This window comes from Thalassophryne amazonica, chromosome 5 (genome assembly GCF_902500255.1).
Source record: "Thalassophryne amazonica chromosome 5, fThaAma1.1, whole genome shotgun sequence".
NCBI classification, from domain to species: Eukaryota; Metazoa; Chordata; class Actinopteri; order Batrachoidiformes; family Batrachoididae; genus Thalassophryne; species Thalassophryne amazonica.
The window spans coordinates 24,746,616-24,756,920 of record NC_047107.1 but is presented as its reverse complement, the minus strand read 5'-3'; positions in this window follow the sequence as shown (position 1 = coordinate 24,756,920).

Sequence of the window (10,305 nt, the reverse complement as noted above, 5' to 3'; positions counted from 1 at the left end):
GAACGGCATGACCAGGTACTCAAAGTGACCTAACGGGGTGTTAAATGCCGTCTTCCACTCGTCTCCCTTCCGGATCCGAACCAGGTGATACGCATTCCTAAGATCTAGTTTGGTGAAGATTTGGGCTCCATGCAAGGGCGTGAACACAGAATCTAGCAGAGGCAGCGAGTATCGATTGCGAACCGTGACTTCGTTCAGCCCTCTGTAGTCAATGCATGGACAGAGTCCGCCGTCCTTTTTGCCCACAAAAAAGAAACCTGCACCCATCGGGGAGGTGGAGTTCAGGATCAACCCGGCAGCTAAGGAGTCCCAGATATAGGTCTCCATTGATTCACGCTCAGGACGAGAGAGATTGTACAACCTGCTGGACGGGTACTCAGCGCCTGGGATCAAATCAATGGCACAATCATACGGACGGTGCGGGGGAAGAGTGAGTGCCAGATCTTTGCTGAAGACGTCAGCAAGATCATGGTACTCCTCCGGCACCGCCGACAGATTGGGGGGGACTTTAACCTCCTCATTAGCTGTCACACCGGGTGGAACCGAGGATCCTAAACATTCCCGGTGGCAGGTATCGCTCCACTGCGTCACTACCCCAGACGGCCAATCAATCCGGGGATTGTGCTTAATCATCCATGGAAATCCCAAAATCACTCGGAGGTAGAAGGTGTTACATAGAACACAATCTCCTCCCTGTGATTCCCAGACACCACCAAAGTCACGGGTGGTGTCTGGTGTGTGATTAATGGGAGAAGGGTGCCATCTATGCCCGTACCTTCAATGGTGAAGGTAGAGCCACTAGAGGGAGCCCTACCTCCCTGGCCCATCTGCTGTCCAGCAGATTCCCTTCAGACCCCGTGTCCACCAGTGCTGGAGCGTGAAGGGTAAGATCCCCACTAAGGATCGTCACTGGGATGCGTGCGGATCTACGGGCTTTCCCCGCGTGAATGTTATGGCCCACCCTTAACCCAGTCTCTAAGGGCGGGCGTTGAAGTTTAACCGCTTGGGGCAGTTTCTTTGTATGTGCTCATTCGAGCCACAGAAAAAACATTCTCCGTGAGCCAGCCTCCGTTGTCTGTCATGTGATTTTACTTTAGCCCTGCTCGTGTCCATAGCTTCGTCAGCAGGGGGAGCTGTTGCCCCACGGAGCTCTCCGACTGTGGAGCGTGGGGACGGCGGCACCCTTTCGGACCCGGAAGAGGGACGGCTCGCACCCGGCTGCGCCCTTTGCCCCGCTCCCGACAGTGTTATTCTAACCGGTTGTCTAACCGTATGACCAGGTCGACAAGCCCGTCAAAATCCCGTGGCTCATCCTTAGCCAGCAGGTGCTCCTTCAGGACTGGAGACAGTCCGTTTACGAAGGCGGCGCGGAGTGCAACGTTATTCCAGCCGGACCTCGCAGCCGCGATGTGGAAGTCGACTGCATACTCGGCTGCACTCCGACGTCCCTGTCTCATTGACAGCAGCACGGTCGAAGCGGTCTCGCCTCTATTGGGATGATCAAACACCTGTTTAAACTCCCTCACAAACCCAGTATCTGTCGTTAGGAGCCCTGAATTTCGCTCCCAGAGCACCGTAGCCCAGGCGCGTGCCTCTCCTCGAAGCAAATTAATAACATAAGCCACCCGGCTGGCATCTGACGCGTACATAACGGGACGCTGTGTAAAGACGAGCGAACACTGCATTAAGAAGTCTGCGCACGTCTCGACACAACCTCCGTACGGTTCCGGAGGGCTTATGTATGCTTCAGGGGATGGGGGGGGGGTTCGTTGAATCACCACTGGAATGTCTGTATTCAGTGCTCGGTCAGCAGGAGGAGGTGCTGCAGCAGCGCCCTGAATGGGCGCTTCCACCTGGGCGGTGAGAGCCTCCATCCTCCGGTTAAGTATAACGTTCTGCTCGGTTACTAAGTCCAACCGAGCAGTGAAGGCGGTTAAGATGTGCTGCAGTTCACCTAACACGCCTCCTGCCGACGCCTGTGCACCCTGTGTTTCCATTGGTGGTTCACTCGATGGTTGACGCCCCTCGGGATCCATGACGCTGGCCGAGAAACCTAACCTGCATGTCTTTGGATGTGGGAGGACGTTGGAGCACCTGGAGGGAACACATTCGAACACAGAGAGAGCATGCAAATGACCAAGGTTGGGCAGGATTACTTTGAAATGTAATCTAAAAGTAATCAGATTACAAGTAATCCAAATGTATGTACATACATACATGTAATCCACATGTATTCTTTCAAAGTAATCCTACCCAACCTTGCAAACGACACACAGAAAGGCCCCAGATGGGAAGCGATCCCATGACCTCCTTGCTGTGAGACAGCAGTACTAAGCCACCGTGCTGCTGGTAATATAACTTTTAATTCAAAATATCAAATTACAGTCTATTACACCACACTGTCCAAATATGAAAGTCTGTGTCAATGATTAAAAAAAAAATAAAAATTATATATATATATATATATATATATAGTGAAAGTGTAGGTACACGGACCCACAACAGGGGGCGCAAATGAACAGACAATGGAATAAGCCAAAATATAACAATTTAATGTTGTGAATGTGCACAACAGAGCAACAGACAACACAATTGAGATCAACAGTTAATAATTCACAGTGACGTGTGGGCAGGCTCGAGGATAGAAGACGCCCGCCCAGAAAAGAGCCGGATCCCACACACTTTCCACTGCCACCGGATCTGAAGCACCCCGGAGCCACCAAGTGCTGGGTCCCCAGGTGGCCACTGCCTCCGGCTGTCAGATCGGGTACTGCTGGCAGGAAGAACAGACAGGTGATGGTGGGTGCATGAACACCCAGCAAACAGTCAGAAAGGGTGGGAAACACCTCCACCTCTTAAGCACAGTCACACAGGAACAAAAACGTGCAGCGCCTGAAGGACTACTTATCTGAGGAGCGAAGAGCGTCATCTCCTCCCAGCTTCCAGCTGCTGACCAGTCAAACAGGTACGCCTGCAAATGTTCAGAATGTTGTACGGCACAAAACAATGGCTGAGTGTTTACCTGATTGGTAGACGATTTCTCGGCAGTGAGGTGAAGATGCTGCCCGGCTTTTATGGAGATGTGGTTGTGGTGATGATGAGTGACAGCTGGTGCTGGTGATGACTGCCAGCTGCCGCTCCCGGATGCTCCGGCGCCCTCTTGTGCCTGAAGCCCGCACTTCAGGCAGGGCGCCCTCTGGTGGTGGGCCAGCAGTACCTCCTCTTCAGCCGCCCACACAACAAAAAAAAATAAATAAATATATATATATATATATATATATATATATATATATATATATATATTGTGTCCCAAAAAATATACAACATTTAAAACACTCGGTTTGACCCTTAAATGCTACAAACTTAATCACTCATGTTTCTTTTTTACTTGCAGAGACCCTGAAGTTTATGTTGATGCCACGCAAGACTCAGGAAAATGCCAAGATTAACCATACTACAGCGAACAAAAATTATTGAGTTTACAAGAGTGTACAACATTGAACATGTTGTCTAAGAGACTGACAAAATGCAGGGCCAATATTGACATTGGTATGAAAAACTTCAACCTTTCAGCTTTTTATCCAGCCATAAATTTATTTCCTAGACACATGCTTTGACCATTTTCTTTGCTGATAAAATGTTGCATATTTTTTGGGACACCCTATAATTTTGAATGTTTTTCTATTATTCTTTCATTTTCCATATTCGCTTATTCCAATTAAAGCTCATGGGTTTGCTGAAGCCTATCTCAACAGTCACTGGGCTTAGAGGTGAGGTACACCCTGGGCAGGCCGACCCTCCACCGCAGAGCCACATATAAACACACTGTCACTTTAAAGTTTCCAATTCTGCATGTCTTTGGAAGTGGGAAGAACCCACCCACACAAGCACAGGAAGAACATGCAAACTCCACACAGAAAGGACCAGGCAGGAAGCAACCCCATACTATAATTAGAGAAACATTTTCTGTTTGTTCCCCTACTCCTCCCTACTCTTGGCCTGATTTCTACCAAATGTGGTATGTGGATGAATCTTGGGCTGGAAATTGCTCTTAAAGGGTTTGTGTGGAAAAAAGTCAAGGGCATTGGGGACAAATGCCACACAGAAGTGGTTGCTGGAATTCCCCAGGAAAGATCAAGGGGCACTGGAGTCAAGGTCATCAATGTCAAAGGTCAAAGTCTGAGTTTTTGCACTCTAATTTGCACCAAACTTGGCAAACGTGTGTAGGTGGGTTCTGGAATTGCCCAGGGGTGGCATTTGTTGAAGGTCATTCACTGGGACCAAGGCCATGTCTGCCTGCTTGCTGGCTTACTCCTCTCAAATTATGTTGCTGATTGCTACCAAACTTGGTATGTCAATGAATGAACCCAAAATTTCAGATGGAGGTGAGCTCTGGAGCTGGCCAGGAGAGATTACATGTACCAAAGGGCAGTCATCGGGATGAAGGCTATTGGGGTGAAAGGTCAAAATTTAAGTTTTGAAGCTAAGCAGTGCGGGACATGGTTAGTACTTGGATGGGAGACCTCTTTGGAATAACAGCGGCTTGTGTGTTTCTCCAGGTAAAACTGGAGTTGCGTCAGGAAAGGCATCTGGCATAAAACTTGTGCCAACTACCAGTGTGGATCTGGCTGTATCCGCTGTGGCGATCCTAGAACGGGAGCAGCCGAATAGACCACAACAACAACTCCAGTGTCCACTACATTTTGGAAATGCATGTAGGTGGACTCTGGAATTGCCCAGGCAAGATTAAATTTACCAAAGGCCAGTCATTAGGGTTAAGATTTGAGATTTTCAGTCCAATATGTACCACGTTTGGTGGGTTCCTGGAATTTCCCAGTTGAGGTCACATTTGCCAACAGTCAGTCATGGGTCAAGGTCATGTCTGCCTGTTTGTCGGCCTATTCCAGGTTTTTTTTTTCTAGTAAACATGGTATGTCTGTGAATGACCCCAAAATTGCCAGTCAAGATCAAGAAATTTGGTTTTCCACCCAATTTGGACAAAATGTGGCACACACTTAGAATGGATTCCAGGATTATCCTGACAATGTCAGATTGCTATAGTCTGTCCTCATGCCCAATGGTACTATTACTTAGATTTTTTTTTTTTTTTTTAATTTCAAACTTGCTTCCCAATGTTCTCTTTGGCAAAACAATATTCTGTTTTTCATTCAACATACACGTGACTGTGAAAGTGCTCACACACAAAAAGTGCTGCAATTCCTGTACGCTCTTATCAACTCTGGCTGTAATTACCCTAAATTTCTGAACTAAAAGCCACTATTCATTATTTACTTTCAGTTCTAATCTGATCATAATGGAAATACATGTTTACACTTTACTTTGTTATCCAAGGATTTTAATGTGCAATGCACTATATATTTTTGGATTATATTGTATTGCATTATAAAAAAAAACTACAAGTGGATACTACATACGTCTCTTTATTCACCTATATAATCACAACATACAAAACTGACAAGAACATATGTGAGTGTAGCATTCATATGGAAGGTCTTTGATGAAAATTTGCCTATAATGAAATTGTTTTCTTAAAAAAAAACAAAAAACAAAATGAGCAAATTTGAATGACTTGTGCTGACCGGATGGATAAAAGTCATATTTGTGGTGTATCACACTGGGATTTTTGTTGTCAGCACTTCTAGGTTTTGTCTGCTTGTAACATTTTTATGTTTTTCTTCTGTTTTTTTTTTATCTTTATTCTTTACCAACTATTTAATTTTAGTATTTACTAGTCTATTTTTTGTTCTAATGTAATTATATTTGTGTTTTTGTCTTAACCGCCCGTTATCATGTCACTTTGTGTTTCACAGAGTGCTGTTGTTGTTGTTGTGGTGTGCGGTTTGAACAGAAGCTCCACCAGGTGAAGTGTGCTGGTAGCTCTGTCCTCCTCAAAGGTCAGCTGGGGGTCCAGAGTGTAGATTTAAAAAAAAAAAAAAAAAATTAAAGCATGTTTGACATTCTGAATTTATTACAAAATTCTTTAATGGTTACATTTAGACAAGCTGATGAATAATCTTGACTTTAAATGACACGTGTTCGCTAACATGAATGTGTGGAACTGCTGCGTTACGCTTTGAGTCACAAGAACCTCCAGTGATCACGCTTCAGCCATCTGAACAGCTGCTGCAATGCTGCCATCTGTCACTGCGGCCTCAGAGCTGCAACACACACACACACACACACACACACACACACACACACACACACACACACACACACACACACACACACACACACACACACACACACACACACTGAAACCTCACCCCTCACTTTAGCCCTGGAAATTGGAACAGGATCCCTTTCTTTCTTGTGTGACCCAGACACCGTTTTGAGGCACGTGTCCCATGTTATGTGTGTGTGTGTGGTTTAGCGCATATGGCCAAAATCCTGCATTAACATTGAGGTGCAAAAGAGGCCAGGTTAGTCCAGGCAAAGATTTACAGGGAACGCTCTGCTGTTCATCCTCTTTAAACTCACTCACCATCTCCTGCTAAAATGGATAAACCACGTTCACACTTCTGAAGGTATTTTGAGGATATGGAGCTAAAATGCAGAACAGAGTTCAACCATATCAGCAAATTAAAGGGGAACAGAAACGCTTGTTGAGAATTTGTTTGTGCATTCCTTGGTAAAAGTTAAGTGTTATTCATACACTTGCAGAATGTTTGAGCACAGTGTAGATAATGTTATTTGAATCAAATTTGCCGCTGAATTGACATCGCCATTGGCTGAAGTCAGTGGAGGGCACTTCCGGTTGACGTCACTGTTTGGGGTCTCCTCTGCTGGGGACGAGTGCAGCTTACTGAGCTCGCTTATTGAAATTCTATTAGTCTCTTCAAGAAACAGGTGGAATATGCTGGAAAGCTGCGCATGCTGGCAAAGCCACAAACGGAGGGACAAGGGAGACAATATTTCCTTCCATAAGTAAGTGGTTTTGGTTATTCTTGTCACTTTGTCCGTGACATTTGGATGATAAACAGGTGTATGTTTCCTGCCCGTGTCATCCAAGGACTCGGGTGACAATTACACACACCACTGACTTCATGAATGAAACTTGGTCAATAAAGGATAATTGTGTAAAAATATAGTGTATATATATATATATATATATATATATATATATGTTTGGTAATAGTTTTAGGAGCCGCGCTATGATGAAAACAGCAGCAGCAGGTCCATTCAGCACAGCAGGGCAGCTTAACAGCACAGATCGGTGTAACATTCAACACTAATACAGTGGGGCAAGAAAGTATTTAGTCAGTCCCTGATTGTGCAAGTTCTCTTACTTAGAAAGATGAGAGAGATCTGTAATTTTCAACATAGGTACATTTCAACTGCGAGAGACAAAATGAGAAAAAAAAAAAAATCCAGGAAATAACATTCTAGGATTTTAAAAGAATTTATTAGTAAATTATGGTGGAAAATAAGTATTTGGTCAATAACAAAAATTCAACTCAATACTTTGTAACATAATCATTGTTGGCAATGACAGAGGTCAAACATTTCCTGTAAGTCTTCACCAGGTTTGCAAACAATGTAGCTGGTATTTTTGGCCCATTCCTCCATGCAGATCTCCTCTAGAGCAGTGATGTTTTGGGGCTGTCGCTGGTCAACATGGACTTTCAACTCCCTCCACAAATTTTCTATGGGGTTGAGGTCTGGAGACTGTCTTGGCCACTCCAGGACCTTGAAATGCTTTTTACGGAGCCACTCCTTCGTTGCCCGAGTGGTGTGTTTGGGATCATTGTTATGCTGGAAGACCCAGCCACGTTGCATCTTCAATGCTCTCACTGATGGAAGATTTGGCTTAAAATCTCACGATACATGGCCCCATTCATTCTTCCCTTAACACAGATCAGTCGTCCTGTCCCCTTTGCAGAAAAGCAGCCCCAAAGCATGATGTTTCCACAACCATGCTTCACAGTAGATATGGTGTTCTTGGAATGCAACTCAGCATTCTTCTTCCTCCAAACACGACGAGTTGAGTTTTTACCAAAATGTTCTCTTTTGGTTTCATCTGACCACATGATATTCTCCCAATCCTCTTCTGGATCATCCATATGCTCTCTGGCAAACTTCAGATGGGCCTGGACATGTACTGGCTTAAGAAGGGGGACACACCTGGCACTGCAGGATTTGAGTCCCTCTCTGTGTAGTGTGTAGCCTTTGTTACTTTGGTCCCAGCTCTCTGCAGGTCATTCATCATGTAGTTCTGGGATTTTTGTTCACCGTTCTCATGATCATTTTGACCCCACGGGATGACATCTTGTGTGGAGCCCCAGATCGAGGGAGATTATCAATGGACTTGTATGTCTTCCATTTTCTTACAATTGCTCCCACAGTTGATTTATTCACACCAACCTGCTTGACTATTGTAGATTCACTCTTTCCAGCCTGCTGCACATCTACAATTTTCTTCCTGGTGTCCTTCAACAGCTCTTTGGTCTTGGCCATGGTTGAGTTTGGAGTCTGACTCCTTGTGTTGGTCAGTGCGGACTCTAGTACTCATATGTAACCTCTTTGTTGGTGCCTCTGGCAGGGAATCTCAAAACGAGGCTCACCTCCCCCCCCAGTGACATCACCCGCGTGACCTGCATAAATGGCGGCAGCTGGTCGATGTCAAAGCCTCTCAGACCATGACTAAAACAAAATTTCATGTAAATGTTTTATGGTCTTTAGTGTTTGAATTATCAAAAGAACACATTTTTGTGTTTATTCATGCTATAAATAATCTGTGGGTGTTTCTGTTCCCCTTTAAGCAGAGTAGAAGGGCATCAAACACTGCAAGCTACACGGGACTAAAATGATTCTACAGCAAATAATAGACACAAATGTAACAAAAAACCCATAAACCAAAAACTGAAGGTCTGACATGGGGCTTTGAAAATCCTAATTATTGTCGTCCTTCCACGAGGCTGAGGGCAAAACACCATTACACGCGCACTAATCACAGAACATCAGCGAAGGCCTGAAGAAAAAAGAAAACAAAAGCCTTGTTGTGCATCATGTTCCACCTGTCTGTCCACGTGGACATGAAGCCGTGTCCCAGGAACAGCTGTTGGTGTCACATTATAAATTGCAACACAAGTTTTGACATGCTCTAACAAAACACCATCAGGAAAGGTTTTTCCATGGTAACTGCCAATAAACACAACTAAATTCATCCATTATTTAGATCCGAGTCATCTCAAAGGTCAGGGAACAGAATCATCTTTAAAATTTCTGTGATCTCATGTTTGTACTTGCTCCAGCTGAGCGTTTTTTTTTTCTGTAAAAATGAATAGAAAACACCTAGTTTAACCTTTGACCCCAACGAAATGGCCACTTGCTGTAAGTACTAAAGCAAAAGAGTAGATACAGTATTTAGGCAATGCTACTCAAGGACTCAAAGTTTCTGTTTGTAGTCCATGACCCAGGAAGGTTTTCATTACCTGCGACTAAACACTTGCAATCCAGCCTGGGAGTATCACAGCCTACACAAAATGTATGGTGGCCATCCCAGGGTGGAAACTATACACAGAGGCCAACATAAAAAAAAAAAAAAAAAAATGCTCCAATAATATTGAAAAGTATATCACATTATTTGTCTTCATAGATTCCTAAAAGGATAGTTTGGATTATGTCTGAATGTTAGAGTTATGGGGTAAAAACAGCAAAACTGGTGACAAAGGTCGATTGCAGTTCATAAGGGTCAAATGTTAAGCTGCTTCAATTTTGGTAAAAAGTGATGCAACTTACTGGTTGAGCTAAGGGTTTTTTGTACCATCTCTTGTGCTTCACTAGCATATTATAGGGTCACATACAAGTGAGGAAAATAAGTATTTGAACACCCTGCGATTTTGCAAGTTCTCCCACTTAGAAATCATGGAGGGGTCTGAAATTTTCATCTTAGGTGCATGGCCACTGTGAGAGACATAATCTAAAAAAAAAATCCGTAAATCACAATTATGATTTTTTTAAATAATTTATTTGTATGTTACTGCTGCAAATAAGTATTTGAACACCTGTGAAAATCAATGTTAATATTTGGTACAGCAGCCTTTGTTTGCAATTACAGAGGTCAAACGTTTCCTGTAGTTTTTCACCAGGTTTGCACACACTGCAGCAGGGATTTTGGTCCATTCCTCCACACACATCTTCTCTAGATCTTTCAGGTTTGGAGTTTCAGCTCCCTCCAAAGATTTTCTTTTGAGTTCAGGTCTGGAGACTGGCCAGGCCACTCCAGGACCTTGAAATGCTTCTTACGGAGCCCCTCCTTAGTTGCCCTGGCTGTGTGTTTGG